We start from the raw sequence: 16,614 nt of genomic DNA, 5'->3' as shown, positions 1-16,614 counted from the left end.
GTGACTCGGGACACATGCCCTGACCTCACCTTGACCAAGAACATCCGATATGCAGACTGGTCTAACACCGAGGAAACCCTCGGTGGCGACCACTGCATTCTTCTTACCACAATCCATACGAAACTACTCACCCGCCAACACCAGAAAGCTACATTACCAGACTGGACACGCTTTCGATCTGACTACACTAATTCTACACCTATTGCTCAGCAGAGCTATGAAAGATGGTCCCAGAACATAGTGACGCAGCTTCGTAAGACTGAACAAGTTCAGCTCTCAGAGGCCACGCCAGCGGTGGATAACTACCTCCTGCACCTCTGGGAGGGCCGACACAGCCTCATCCGCCGGTGGCGCCGGCAGAGGCATAACCATAAACTTAAAATTCGGATAGTGGAACTCACCCAGGAGGCGCCAGAGTATGCGGCCCACCTCGCCGACTCAAACTGGGTAGACCGCTGCAACACCGCAGCCAAACAGATGTCAAATCGCAGTACATGGCGTCTCTTCCGCGCCCTGATCGATCAGGCCAGACCCGGACAGAAACCCAGAAACATCTCCAAAGGGCAGTTCATGCTTTCGATGGAGACACAACCAAATTGGCTTCTGCGCTCAGGGATAAATATCTCTGTAGCATCCAAGGCCCTTACGGGTCAGCGTACTCGTAGGCAGGCCTCGAGAATGAGGAGCTGGATCGCCCTTTCCAACTCCATGACCTGAAAGTGACCTTGGCCAAAATGAAACGGGGCACGGCACCCGGCCGGGATAGAGTGACGGTTAAGCTCTTAGCTAACCTCCTGGATCCGGCGTACGTGCACCTATTCGAATACTTCAACACTATCTGGGACGGCGGCACTCCCCTCCCTATGGACTGGAAAACGGCATGGTAACATTTATCCACAAACCAGGCAAATCCATGAACATCGAAAATCTCAGACCAATCTCCCTGACTTCTTGTGCGGGGAAGCTCATGGAGACAATGGTATGAGACCGACTCTCAACATACCTCGAAGCCAGGAACACTTTTGCTGACACCATGCACGGCTTCCGACCGCACCAGTCCGCGCAGGATGTCCTCCTACAACAGAACAGGGATGTCATCGAGCCTGTCGAACACCCCAGTGACAACAAGGTAGTCCTCGCCTTGGGCCTCATAGGGGCGTTCGATAACGTCACGCATGACATCATACGCACACACTTGTCGCAGACAAATTGTGGGTCCAACACTTTCAGGTACATTCGACAGTTCTTCACTGATCGGCAAGCCTTCCTCAAAATCCAAGACCAGGAGCATGGCCCGTACCTCCTGGGTACTCGAGGAACCCCACAAGGAGCCGTCCTCTCTCCTCTCCGCTTCAATCTGGCCATGGCTCAGCTCCCCCCTCTGATCAGCGATATCCCCAGCATCAGACATGCTCTGTATGCCGACGATATCACGCTCTGGGCCACCCAAAGATCGCTTGGGCAAATCGAGGCCGGTCTGCAACAGGCGGCAACGATCGTAGAAACCTACGCTCGCCGCTGTGGCCTCGAATGTTAACCAACGAAATTGGAATTCGTACACCTTCGACCCAGCACGAAGTGTACAACCCAAATTGCCCTATCCCTCGCTAGCGGACCAGAACACGACGTGATAAGAGTGTTGGGACTCTTCATCAACAGGCACCGCAAGACAGACACAACCCTGCAGAAGCTTCGCAAGGTAGTGGACCAGGTGGGCCACATGGTCCGCCGGGTATCCAACAAACGGGGGGTCTCCGATGCAGAGATGCCTTGAGGCTGGCAAATGCATTCGTGACCAGCCGAATCCTATATTCGGCACCCTACCTGCGCTTGCGAAAATGCGACGAGAACGCCCTTGAGGTTGTTCTAAGGAAAATTTACAAACGCGCTCTCGACCTTCCCACAGCAACGTCGAATCAAAGGCTCCTCGAACTGGGGATTACCAACACGTTCGGGGAACTTCGAGAAGCGCACCTGAACGACCAGTATCTACGGTTGAGTAAGTCGGCTGCAGGAAACGCCTCCTAGACCGCCTGCACATAACATACACCGCACAGGCAGAGGATCGGACTCGAACCCCAGAGGACTGGCGCCATGCGCTACAAATCCACCCTCAGCCCCAAAACATGGCTAAGGGAATCCACGATGGCCGCCGCTCTGCGCGCGTGGCGGCCCTCACCGAACGCTATGGATCGCGCCATGGGGTCTTCTATACGGACGCTGCCGACCCATACCACGGGGGGTGGTACACGGCAGCAGTGGTCCATCAAAACGAACACGTTCAGGGCCTCACTTTTTGTGCCCCCAACATTACACATTCGGAGGAAGCCGCCATAGCATTTGCCGCAGCAGATCCTGACTCCAGAGTCATCATCACCGACTCCCGGGGTGCCTGCCGAAAGTTCGAGAAAAGGCGCATAGCCAGCCGCGCCGCAAAAATCTTACGAGAATGCGAGTACCGGGACCGTCCCGGGGCGCGTATCATCTGGACTTCAGCACATACGGGTTTAGAAGGAAATGAGGTCGCTGATGCCTCAGCCCGCGCGCTCAACCACCGGGCATCGCTTCAACACCCGCCGTCTGAGGATCTAGAACCAAATCCGGCCATTACTTTCCGCGAAATCACTCGGCTTTACCAATCCACTGACGGTCGCTTTAACCCCCCCCCCCCCCTCGCTAAAGGTTTGAACAGGGCAGAGGAGCGCTGGCTCCTCCGTCTCTATACTAACACGGTACTGTGCCCGGCAATACTACAGTACTTTAACCCTGCTTTCTCCGGGGAGTGCCCACTGCGTGGTTACGCATTCTCGGACGTTTTCCACATGGTGTGGGCTTGCCCCTCTAACCCGGCTTACCCGTCCCATTCCCCCGCCCCCCCCCCACCCGAGAAAGCTGGGAGGCTGCCCTGCTCGGCTGCTCTACCTTAGAGAGCCAAAGAGCTCTCGTGGCTAGGGCCTGAGCCGCCGCGGAGGCCACAGGAGTCCCGGACTATAGGGACCCCTCCTGGATTTTGTAAGGGGCCGGCCCTTAAGGTCGTCCCCAACTCTCTCTGTAAATAAGTGAAATAAATGTTTCCCACCACCACCCATCGAGGCGCTTTGCAATCGCCTTGAACAATTATAGTTTGTGCTGCGGAGTGTCATCGCACTCCACCCCGTCACGGAAGGTACCGCAGCTCGAGTAGATCACAGCGTACAAGAGAAGAACGCTCCCGGTCTCAAGCGCCACCACGGGTATGCTTTTATCACCGCCGCTTCGGGCAGGAGGCGCGCCACTGCCTCCGTCCTTGCGCATGGCAGGGAAACCAGCCGGCTGACCTTTAATGGCGACAACCGGTCAGGGCCAAAGCAAAAGTCGCCTATTTCATGTCGTGGACAGAACCACAGGCCAACAATACCTGGTGGACACCGGAGCGGAGGTCAGCATTATTCCCGCACGACGTTCCGCACAGTGAGTCGGATCATGTGTCCGTGTGCCTGGTGTCCAGCACTCACGAAAGTCCGCTCGCGGGAGGTCCGCGGGAGTTCGCAAGTTCGAACGTAGCAGTTTCTCATGAATTCGTTCTTCATGTTTAAGTATGCTGCTTTTTTCTATAGCTTTCGTTTTAATATTTTCTTTAGACGTTTCCCTGTTCGGCCCAATCTCTGAGTTATTGTCTTGGTAGAGTTCTTGTATGCCCTCTAGTGCTGAAGTTTTGAAAACATCGTCATCAAGTAGTTTATTATTTATTTTGTATGAATCACAGGTAAAGTTTCCTTTTCTTTATTTTTTACTGCAAATGATAAACATCAAGAAGCAATGATCGGTGAATGAGAGAAGGGTTATGCAATAATCCTTACACCAATGCACCATATCCATCGACACATATGCACGATCTAAGCGTGGGTGACTAGAACCTTGAAAATGTGTGAATTAGACGTCATGCCCACTTGTAACACATTCTCCCACATCTTCAAGAGCGAAGTCGTTGATGATATCCCTTAACTTTACCGCCTCACGATGCGGCGTGGTACTTGTTGTGTCTCATGATGAATGGCATACACTGTTAAAATAACCGAGAAGGATAAGTATACGATCAGTGTTACTATACTCACTAATGCGGCATAAGAAATCTAGACGCTGTGCAACGTCAGATGGAGCATACAGACAAACCATGTGCCACTCATTGCAGGCAAAAACCAAATCACAGACTACAGAGCGGCCCAATGGACAGCTTGTAACCGAATGTATAACAATCCCTAAGGAACTACGTCCAAATAGAACACACCCTCCTGGCGTCCCAACCGCATCACTGACGCACACATCCTAATACGCCGAGAGCGGGCGTAGCATGCCCTCCGTCTGGTCTTCGCCTTCATCTTTTGTTTCCTGCACTGCGATTATATCTAATTCTTGCTCCGTCACAATACGATACGACGGATTTCGCCTTCTTTTAGTCGCTATTTCGCGGATATTAATTGTTCCTACGCGCAGGGACCTTTCCAACGACACATTTTCCCTGCCGGACGAGACCGCCGGCAAGACGCCCTCATTCTCCATCTCAGTGCTTTGTGCATGCACTCGCCATAGTGGCGTCTAGAGGTTAGCCTCCTTGCTGGTCTTGAAAGGGACGACACGCGTGTCCGAACAGCGCTGCGAGGTTTCTTCTTCACCCCATGCATTCGCATCCAGCGATGCTTCAACCTGTCTCAGACCTGTTTGCGACACCGACACCGCAACGTCATGGCGACGCTTTGCCAGGGTTGTCTCCGCGTCCTTTATTCCCGCAGCACTTTCGTGTCGACCACTGGCTTTGTGCTTGCTACCTGCTGCGTCTGAGAGACGCTGGTCGCGTCCGTAGACTGTCTCATTGCTTCATCATCCTGGAGCACCAAACCAACGCCGGCCGCGTTTGCTGTAGCGGTCTCTTGGTGCTGTTGGATATGGAGGACAATCCCAATTTATGTCCCCCAGATGTTGGACCTTGCCGTTGGGTGCGGGAGTTGGCCGAGGTTGAGGAGGACTTTGAGATGAAAACTGGAGATTTATTTACATTATTTACTGTGAGAGTACAAAGAAATTAACAGTCATAAAGTCATTACGGGCCGGCAGCAACTCGGACGCTGCGGCCCGTGGCAAGAAGCTCGAAAGAGATGAATGAAGGAATGCTCTTTTGCTGCTCCCGGTCTCTGGCTTTTAACCCCTTGGGTGTCTAGAAGTCACGTCCCCTTCGGCCAATCGGCGAGCCCGCTCAGGTGTGGTCATTTTCGGCCAGCGGTAGGCGCCCGCGCGAGTGTACGTCACACCCGGCGCAGAGGGTCGCTCCGTGGGCTCCAATTGTCCGAGGGATTACTTGACTGCGGTATTGCCTTCCTGGTCTGCAACTACCGTCAAAAAGGCGAACGGGGGGGGGGGGGGGCGATTGCTCCCAGGGCTTCACGGTGCATTACGGCCGTCGTTGCCTCGCGGCTTGCAAGCGCCGTGACAATAAGCGGATGAGGGGGAGACGGGTTGTCTTCGCGCGGCCTTTCAGAGCTGCAAAGCACCTTTGCTCGCCACCCACGTTACCTGGAACCGTGCCAGGCTCCCGCTACACCTTCGGTAAGAGTCAAGCAGTGGGACAACAGCTCCACGTGCGGCGCACGAGGTGGGGGACGCCAGCTTGTTTGGACGTGCCGCGCCTCGGGAACGTGGTAGATGTGCTTCGGCGCTCCTTAATTAGGTGTGACACGATTCGATGTGGTCTGGTGAACTCGCAGTAGGCTCAGGAAAAGGTCCCGTATCTAACAGTGCTCACCAACGCTGGGCACCATCATAGCCGACGCTTCCAGCCCGGAGACGCTGTCCTCCTTGCCTGTCTCCTGATCGGTTGCGCTCTTGTCAGCTGTCGCGGGTGCTGCAGCTTGCTCTGCCTCTTCCTCATCCATGAAAAGCTCACTTTTGTCTACAACCGTAGATCAGCCGACAGCTTTGGCGTAGCTGCGAGTAGATGCCTCCTGTCCGTGGCCAAATGCGTGACATTCGGCGCACTTCGGAACCCTACAAGCTCGCCGTATATTATCTGTGTGCTTGAAACGAAGGCACAGAGGGGCTTGACCTGGCGCCACAATGAGCACTGTACCGCTGCCAAGACGCATTTAGGGCGGTATGTAGTCCAGTGTGATACCCTCCTTTAAAAACAGTCGCACAAACTCAGTGAGTCATCACATCCGAAGCCCTACACTTTCTACCGGTCATTGCATGGTCACCTCCTTCACTTCACTATATTCATTGAATGTCCTTCGAATGTTATCGTTCGTGACAAGTCATCCAATGCAATTTCAGACGCACCTCTTGCTTGTTGGCGTCGATGACGATGCAAAGACGGCCCTTGACGACCAAGCGTCCTGCTTATATAAGCTTCTTTTTAGCTTCATTCGTCCGTAGGTTAACGAGCCAGACGTGGGACATCAGTTAGGCACCTATCACAGCAACGTCCTTGATGACGCTGGCGTCTTGCAGAGGCTTTAGAAAGTCTTTGATACAATACGGACTACCTGAGATGTAACAGTGCAGCATGACAGCACGCTTCATAGCTTCACCTGATTAAACACTGGGCAGAATAATACTGTAGTCCTTGGGCACGGAAAAAGACGGCCTACCACGGCCGTTGACGACCGCTGTCGCAGCTCGCTCGGAGCCAACCATCCTGTCTCCACACGCGTCGGTGATCGGAAGCAGAATGACTACGCCCCTTCAACAGACAGCAGAGTGTGAATAATTTGCCATATCATTATCCAGGCGCAGTTTCGCAGGCGCGTCTCGCACAGACACGGCAGATTCACTATCGCCATGCAACTAAAGCTTACGTCTATGTTAGAAAGAAAAAAGTTGTTGTCCTTATTCAATATTATGCTATAAGAAAAGCCACAACACTGGTTTTATTTTGTGTTTGTATTTTAATCTCGAAAAAAAGTCCTAAATGAACCGCCGACCCGGGTTGCTGTTTTGGTTGTTACTGCCGATTTTGATAGCCGCTTCTTGTTCTTTGCGGAAAGGATACGCAACATTTTCTTAGTTCAATGATCCATATCAATCGACACGTCTGTCTGGTCACATATCTTCGTCAGAGAAGCGTAGGCTAGTGCTGGCAGCCTTCGGCGACAGCATGTATACGTATGTTTATAACACGTCACATGGGCGCTCATCGCTTTTTGTGCTGACACTGTAGACACGAAAAAATGGTTTATTTAAGAACACCGATATGAAAGTTGAAATACAGAGTGATTTATCCTTGTTAGACTTGTTGATTCATCAGCCCAGACGGGCCGACAGCGTGTAGACAGACTCAGCGGGCACACTAAGCCTAAGCTTCGGTAGAAGGGAACGATCTCGGCGCCACTACCGGGCGATTGCTAAAATGTGTGTATTTGAGCCTCAGAACCTTTTGTCTATTATTTTTTAGTAGACTGTAGGGAAAGTGGAAGCGCACGAATCGCATCAGCTTTACTATCGGTGCGATAATATCAATCGTCGGCAGGCTTCCTGTGAGTCCGTTGGAACGTGTCTGAACGTCTTCTGGGTTTCGTGTCGACTCCACAACACCGCGAACACAGCAACAACTCGCAGTCATCGGTTGCACTAAAAAACGAGGCGTCGTCTGCGTTTGCGTGATTTTGTTCAAGAATTAGCTATCCGCCCAGTCAAAAGGGAACTGGAAAAGAAAAACGAAAGTCACTGTAAACGAAAATAAACCCACCTGGGAGTTTTTAACAGGTGATGTGCCATAAAACCTCCCCTCCTCGAATATTTACTCCAATGTATGGGAGCAAAACAGCGCCATTCCCTTGTTTCACTCCGTTGGCTATAGCTGCGGGAGCTTTAAGGCGACATGAAGCGATTTTACTCCGCTGCAAAATCTTGTTCTCTTGTGAAACTCCGACAGGGAGTTTTAAAAAACTCCCCTACGCCGAGACAGGTTGGTCACGTGACACTTCCCATGAGGCTGTGCGCCGCGCCAGCGACCGGACGCGTTCGGCTGAGTCAGCAGTGTTCATGGCTGACGGTTTGCTTACATCTGTGAAGTGTCGTTCCGGGACAGCTGTTCGTCAATTTGTTTCCCGTATTTCCTTCCAGAAAGTGTTATAGGCGTGCCTGAAGCTCACTGTATCTCAGCTTCAAGTGCGTTAGCTGTGATCACTTCGCTGACAACCATGAATGCAGTAGCAACGTTCTCAAGTGCGGAAAAAGGCTTAGGTATACCTCGAAGCTGCTCACTGACTCGTGATGTCGGCTCAGGCTCTGACTGTGTTTTTCGTGCTGCGTGACCGTGGCTTGCGTTCTTCCGTACGTGAAATGCGACTTGTATGTCCTTGTGAGTACATGCTGACAACGGCCGGCGTAATGTTTGTAAGGACCGCGTAGAAATGGCAACAGCAGCCACTGTTCGAGCGACGATGTCCGTGCTAGTCGCACATGAATGGCATGCTCCAAGTTCGTTGCGGCGCTGGGTGGCCAGTGAAAAAGACCGGACTACAAGCAACTGTTTTTATGCATCTGTGTGCGGATATCCTCACCCAAGAAAAACGGTAGGACTTAAGTATGCGTACTGTAATAAAGCTTCTTACTGAGCAATGTGCACCGAATTGTTATGGCGCATTTCGGTTTTGGTCATGTCGTTGCTTCCGATATTGCATTAACATTATGCTCTATCCCAGACACTGATTTAAAAGCATGCCTGCTGGCTCCGCGTTTGAGGATTCGCTCGACAGATCAGCGATGTAGCTCCTTTTTACAACCGAGAGAAATTGCTTGGACACTGAGCAAGTAGTGCGGTCTAGAAAATGTATGACTGCGCATTTTCGGTGTTATTACGTCGGGTGCTGCGGGTCATGCTCACACTTAATAAATTATGGCTACGCTACCACTATATTGCACAAAGTTAATTTTGCCATGAAGCGCGCGCACTTACATTTTTCTTGCATAGTGTAACTAGCGCACTACTTTTTGGCCGCGAACGCCGGCGGTGTGCGAAGTCGCTCCAGCACTCGCAGAATGGCATGCTAATTGTGAAAAATTACGCCATTAACATTTTTTTCCCACTATTTTGAATTAACAGTTGTGTGTTCATTAAGGTCTTCTGTTAATTTCAGAGCGGCAGATCTCGTATGAGCGAGCATGTGAGTCGTAATTATGAAAACAGCACAGCTGCTCACTAGGCGGTTTGAGGCACACAGTATCGTGGCTATATATACCGGCATTCTGGTGTGTCGCGTGTATGTTGAATGTCTTTCACAGTTCTGCATTGGCGTTTCTCAAATGTTTATGTATGTCACGATTTATGTGCTTTCATTGACTTGTTTCGTTGAATTTGACGCGGTCTTGTGTGCATATTTAGAAATTTGAACAGTAGCCCCTGCATATAAAAATCTTCACGCAATTTAACGCGGCATCTTTTTTTATACTCCCGTTGCACTTCGAAAGAACTGCGTCCATTACAAAGCAACAAAAAAAAGACAAAAAAGAAACTCCCGTGGTTCCACGCAAAGATTCCGCTCGCATGGAGTAAAAATTCTACTCCGATCATACGGAGCATAATAAACTCCTAACCGTGGGGTCGCTAGAGGACAAGCAATATACTCGCACCTGGGAGTTATTTACGTTTACAGTGATGATCTTCAGTGTCAAATATGACTACATGAACAGGGCATAAACCATGAAAGGTGCGTGATCACGCACCTTTATTCCAAGCTGCGACATGAAATAGACTTTTATTACCCCAAGATATAGGGTCATGTATGACAAGAGTATCTAGCGATGAAATTGTATAAAGCATTTAATAATGAACATCGCCTATATGCTCCTTGCGCACTTGAACCAGTGCAGCACAAACGCCACCAGCGCACTTTCCAGTGCACCCAGCGAAGTGCAGCGAGAACCAGCGCGTGTACAGCACAAACCAGTGCGCCCCAGCGTCATGGCAGTGAAACCATGCAGCGTCTCGTCCAGTGTGACCCAGCTCTTATTCAGCGTTCTTACTGGTGTCCCAGTGACTCCCAGCGACTCCTAGCGAGTGCCAGCGTCCCCAGTGCGATCCAGCGTCAAAAAACGGGCTGGTTTCACACTGGAAGGCACTGGAAAACGCTGATTTTTGCACTAGAGTATACTGCCCTGTAAGTTCACTTCCTGTATAATTACCACGACTGTGCCCGGAATAAACAGCAACGTTATCTTTCTCACATCAGCTTTTGCATTCTTAGCTCTTGTAGACATCTCGAACTGCTTTCGCGCCTCCTGCGCTATCTGGTGTGATATCTGAGTCGTCTGCTGTTTGGCATCTGGCTTCTGTCAACGAACATCGTCTAGTGCCAGCGAAACTCAGCCACATAGACCTCCGCGGCTACCGTTGCGCTACTGCGCAGTGACCAGCTTTCTCCTAAATCTTGGAGCAACCACTGCCCGTCATCATGCAGGCAAGGCCAACTGGTGTCCGATATCAGCTCCTATACACACATAAGAATTGTAGGTTCTGTCAAAATATGGTGCTGCAGCGGTTGTCTACCCAGTGTGGAACAGCGGCTAAGTTGGAAATATTCACTGCGAGAGCGGCATCTGCAAGCCGTATCCTCACCCTTTGCCAACCGTGGCGTAGCGGCTCTTGCGCCGGCTGTCCTCTGGCGCTCCCTGACTTTACTCACGGATGGTATGGGACTATTTGCAACTTTTTATTTGAATTGTGGCCCGCAATCCCCATTTCCCCGACAAGCGCGGCTGTGCAACAAGCGCGCAGTTCATCGTTACTTTTAGCAATATTTTTCTTTTAACTCATCTCGGGAGTGCTGCAATATGCCACACTTGTTATCTAAGCGATGACTTGATTGGGTCATTCTGTTAGCACTTGCGAATGCTCGGCAGCTTCAAAAATATCTTAGAGTGCGTTAAAGACTCGCGGCTACGCACACCTAGAAGTTGGAGATTTCTTCGACCATGAGGAAACACTGTGTAACCCGCGTAGCGGGTTACAACGTTGCTTTTAAGGGCACCCGTTTACAAAGCATTTAGCACGCCAGAGTTCTTTCTCAAAAGAGGAGCCAGCCAAATGGGACAGCGAACATATCGTAAGGCGTACGGCCAGTGACGAACAGTTTTTGCTGAGGAAACGCTGGCCCTACATTGCTGTTGCATCCGGGCAAAACTCCTCGGATTAATTCACTTAAACCGTTTACGGTCATTATGGTAATTATAAATATATTAAATATCTCGGTATATTAAACGGCTCAGGCCTCGATTGAATTCTTGTGGTTCCTATGGCAAAACGTTCGATATAGTAAGCCGCAGAACCAGAGTAGTTTGTTATAGTAAACACCAGCGGCTTGAGCACCCCTCTTTACCGCCAAAGCATGCCCTCTCAGATCGTACGCTGGGCTATATCAGCTGTGCGCGTAGGTTTTCCACGCTAAAGTCTTTTAAGAAGAAAGCTACGTCGTGACACATTATATATATATATATATATATATATATAAAGTGTCACGACGTAGATTTCTATTTAAACGACTTTTAAGGCTTCGCGCAAGAGTGCCCGGAAAGGACCAGTTGAATATGCCGTTTGCTGCGGACTGAATTACCTGGTCGATCTTTGCGTCATCTACCATAGCAAAGAATCTATGCGATTGCACTATCGCAGCCTCCAGCGCGGCATGACAACCACAGCTTCCTTACGGCAATGTATCCGATATTCCTACTTTTTCGCCGTGTATTGATGGGCAAAATTTTGGGAATGTTTAAAGCAGTTTTGTTGGCCGTACGTACTACGAAGTACTTATAGTGGCTCCTCTAATAGTAAAATTCCCGCTCTAGCAAACCCTTTGTCCGGTCCCGTCTGGTTTACTGTAGCAGAGAGAGAGAGAAAGAGAGGAAAGCAAAGGAAACACAGGGTGGTTAACCAGAGATTGTCTCCGGTTGGCTACCCTGTACCGAGGGAGGGCGAAAGGGATGCGATAGATGGGAGAAAAAGAATACGAAAAGAAACGAAGAAAAAGAAGAACACCACAAACACACACACACGATACTGAACTGTTTCTGTGGGGGCTGTCACGCATGGTTCGTATCATACCTATATTCTATGTTCTTTCTATGTTTATATTCTATGTGTGCATGCGCACGTGTGGGGTTGTGTACGGGCGATGTGTTCCGTATGTCAGATTTCATTTTTTTGCTTTTTCTTCTCTTTTTATCTTCCATTACTTATGACAGTCGTAGTAGCATTCATGGTGTATGGCTAGGCTAACCTCTGCAATTATTATTAAAATCTGTCTCTCTACAGATTTTTTTCTTTTACAGAATTTTTTTGTCTCTCTACAGATCTTTTCTTTTTTTATTCCGTACATGTGAATTGTGCAATTCTGTATGTTTCCTGCAGAAAAAAACTTGGGAGTTCGCCATTTCAAGGATCCCTGCGCGAAGCAACTGTTATCGCAAAGTTGATTTTTTTACCCTAAAGGCTGCTTTAACGAACGTCATGAAAACAATTAATAAGACAAGGCTCTATCAACTAAGCAATGCCGTCTTTTCCTTCGTGCCAGCCATTAGCAAAGTTCTTTGTCTGTCTGTCTGTCTCCCCACTTACTCATTTCGGCTTCCACAAGTCAAAAATCCAATCTGTCATTGAAGTATAGAGCTGATCCAACGTTGTAATTCTGGATAATTCAAGTATAATTGCTCACTTCCTTCAAATTCAATGCAAACACGCGAGTCGTCGTCATCATCATCATCATCATCATCATCATCATCATCATCGTCGTCGTCGTGGTCGTTATTATTATTATTATTATTAAAATATGGAACGTCCCTACAATTAGGAAAGCGAAGTGCGTCAGTTCTGTGGTATCAAGCAGCCGAAATGATGTATGTATGTATGTATGTATGTATGTATGTATGTATGTATGTATGTAGCAGCTCACCGAATAGGATCCGCGCAATGGCCAGGCTTGACGGATCACATGGAGTGTGCAGCCAGAGGGTGAATGCCGTCGCATGTTTGCACAGCGCCACTCGGGTGGCCTTTAGCCAATCCACCAAGGTAGCCTGAGAAAAGCATCTGCCACCTGTGGAAAGTACGGTCTGTTCGTGGGTATTGGTGGCAGAAAGACAAGTGAACGTCATTTGTGCGAAACATTTTTAATGTCTCTTATAATGGCTGAACCTAACGGGCTACGCTGCAGTAGAACTTGAACTACTAGTTGCAACCATAACTTGAAATAGGAGCAGGTGTTTGTGATTGTTTTTATTTGAAGAGACTATCCAGAAACATTGCGCATGAGCGATAAAGTCTCTTACCGTTTTACTGCAGGCTGGTGTCCCCATGGTTGAAGAACAAGTGACCGGGCGACCCGAAAAAACAAGTCAAAGGTACTGTCGCCCTGTTATTCCTGTTATTCTTTTATTCTCTCAAGTGCAGCTTTATGTATGGAGGTATTCAGTTTGAGCATTGCTTTGATATATATATATATATATATATATATATATATATATATATATATATATCACGCGCTTCCCAAAAAAAATTTTGAGTCTGAACATAGGCTTGGGACCTATGTCTTTAAATATGACCCTAAATGCATTATGATTCAAATTCATCACACATCGCTTGCAATACCGGCTTGATGTGTTCACAGCGAGACTTCCAACTGCCATGCCAGTAACGCCTTAGGTAGGTTTGCAAGTTATATATTCCGAAACACTGAATTCTGCATAAAAAGAGACGGTGAAGGATGTAATTATCTCGTCGTTGTTACAAGCAGTGTCAGCCTATCAGCGCTGCTGTCGGCATTTGCTCCGTCCTAGTTACACTAAGTCCTAACCAGCTTACAGCGCTAGCAATTAGAGCACTGCAAAGAAGAAAAAGAATACAAAAGCGCAATTTACCCACAAGCTTGGGCTAACCTACATGGACTACGCGTATGTACCAACTATACGCGTGCGCTAAATGCGTGCACATCACTTCCCCGTGGAACTGCATTCGCGAAGTTTAACTTCGGTTGCTCTGGGCAAGCGCTATCACATCTTTTTTTTTTTTTTTAGCTTCAGGCTACAGTTACAAATCTATGTATTAGCGGCTACAAAAACGAAGAACTGTTACTGACCACGCGCAAAAATTGGCGGATTTGTATGCTCCGCCCATTCTTGCGCAAGTTCCATTTCTAAATTTAAAGCTGGGAGGCGGACTCGTTGGTCGAACGTATAACGCGCTACGTTTTCCAGTAGTGAAAAACTTTAACGGGAGAGGAAAGACAGGCTGGAAAGACGCTTGGATTTCCTGTCCTTTATGTCTGCCTTCTTTCTCCCGTTAACCTTATTACGCTTGGAAACCACGGTGCATTATCATTTTCCGTAGCACAAAAAAAGAACGAGGCAAACCCTGCATATCCCAGGCATGCGACACATGTGTCCTGACCTTTCTTTTCGTTGCCTTGGTGCTGGACGTCTGGCTCCATCCTGAAGCTCGAGCACTCTGCTGACGCGCCACTCGGCGCACCGCGCGATGTCGCGTCACCCTCACCACGAACCAAGGCGGAGGTTCCGGAGCGCGACTTCCCTACTGGGGGACGTGACTGGCCGTGTTGCCATGACAGCGCTGCTTTAGGGAGAGTCGTAGCTTGGCGTAAGCTCGCGGCCGCCAAATCCCGTGTAGCGGGTTCGTGGCGCGATTGGCGGCCTCGTCCTGGTCAATCTGACCCGCTTCTCTTGCTTTTTGTGGCACTCGCTGCGCTGTTTCCTTCGCTTTTCCAGGGAGATTTGCTTCCGCGCTCCTGGCTTGTTAAGCCTCTCCCGAATTAAGGCATTCGTAAAACCGCCGTCTAAGTGGATTGGCGCGAAAAGGTGTTTGCATCTCTGTCCTTGACTCATACTCTAGTTTTCCGTGCGTCGGCTCAACAGGGCACATTTGAGATTCAGCCGCTTGGACGAAAAGAACCTCTCCATTACGCTGCAGAGCTGCCGTACCACTTATATTAAAGTCCCTCTTCTTGTCGGCGCTGCGCTTAATGAAGTCATATGCGACAGACTGAACTGGGGCTGAAGTAGGTTGTGCGAACGATAAAATAGACAAGAGACAAGAGAGAAACAGATAGAAAAATAAGTCAGTGGCGATCTCCAGAACCGTTGGTATATGCGTCTGTCTAAACAGCCCGCTTCTTATGCAAAGTACAGGTATTCTAAATTCAAATAACTTTTAGGCTCTACGTCGCACGCCCATCTAGTTTTGTCGACTTGTAGATTTCGGACAGCACTAGCAACGTGCTATTTCTCGGTGCCTGCACAAGAACACATCTGAATATTTATAAGCAAGCGTACACCTCGTGAAAAATCAGCACACCTGTGTTTTCAATACCGTGGGTCAGGACCCACGATAAGGAAAGAGGGTAAATATAGTGCGGGGGAGGGGGAGCAGGGATTGGCAAACCAACCTAAAACTCTGTTCCCGCTCTTCGCATTGTTGATCAATTTGTTCTCTATACCTGCCACGTGCTAGCTTTTCGTTATTTCCATTGGCAGAGCGATTTCCCTCAAAAGGCCATAGTGCCAAGAATCATCGCCGTACCATTGCATATTTATCTCGGCTGCCAAGCTTTCTTTCTGAGGAACCTTTACAGGTTTCGGTTGCTATAGCTTCATGCTTCTTTCAGATGGATGCCCCACTTTCCTTTCAAATGATATTCTTCCACTTTGAGGACTTCCGCACAATCATATTCGGAAAACCAGAACTATATATAGTAACAATAATAATTCCCTCGTCTAACGTAACGTTCCTTCTGCTAAAATCAGTTCGCATTTTTTTACAAAGTGAAATGGTAAAAGAAATACTGACACCGCTTCTTCTAAAACTGCGGAAGTGGCCGCGCAGGAGTCTCGTGCACTTGTACTTCGATCCTCCACCAGATCTAACAACTCCCAGCAAGCGATGACCACACTTCCACTGGTAACATAGGCTCTCAGGTCTCTTATTGCAAATCTGTGTGTTCGCAGTGCATCTTAACAGAGGGGGCCAGCGAGTGAGGGGGTGACGGGAGGTATTTAGCAGTGCAAAACACAGAGTCAAATGTTAGCACTGTCAACCGATGTCGTCAGCACATACAATTCTCAAGGCCTTATTTCGTCGCCGTACTGAGCAGTGCTATGACAATACTGGCGGAAGAAACTTCAGTGGCTTCTGTTTTGTCGATTGTTCGCATGCAATGATAGTGGAAAGCTTTTGGCATCGCTAACACCGCTGTGTGGTTAGAGTAGCGGCGTCCCTTTTTACACATTGGTCGTTCGCGAGTAGGCATGCTGTTTCGGAGGCACTGGAAAAAGGCGAAGCCGTACTGTAGAGAGATAAAAAAGTTCATTAACGAAAAAACAATATACCTATATCAAAGGCAACCCCTGTGGTGTATACTACAAGGATATTTGATGTAAAAACTTATTGATAAGAACACCTGACGCGAGTTGTGTCCAGTTTGACTGTTTTCAATTATGTAGCTTCGAAATGTATATGCACTTCAGTGCGGAAGAATCATGTTGACTGACTTATACACTCAGTCACTCCCTTACAAAAAAAGGTTGCATGATATTCTCTTGCATCTGAACGGAATGTCCATTGAAAGCAATAAGATGTCA

General features: G+C 48.9%; 1 protein-coding gene across 1 annotated transcript in view; it reads right to left on the bottom strand.

Moving 5' to 3' along the window:
* Positions 1-13,053, bottom strand: part of GC (gamma-glutamyl carboxylase) — a 108,574-nt gene extending 95,521 nt beyond the window's left edge. The window contains exon 1 of the mRNA XM_055063497.2: positions 12,918-13,053. The gene's annotated coding sequence lies outside the window, so the exon portion shown is untranslated. The remainder of the gene's footprint in view (positions 1-12,917) is intronic.
* Positions 13,054-16,614: the final 3,561 nt, after the last annotated feature.

The sequence above is a fragment of the Dermacentor andersoni genome, chromosome 1 (genome assembly GCF_023375885.2).
Source record: "Dermacentor andersoni chromosome 1, qqDerAnde1_hic_scaffold, whole genome shotgun sequence".
Taxonomy (NCBI): Eukaryota; Metazoa; Arthropoda; class Arachnida; order Ixodida; family Ixodidae; genus Dermacentor; species Dermacentor andersoni.
Note: the sequence above shows the minus strand (reverse complement) of the source record. Positions and strands in the feature narration are given on the sequence as shown.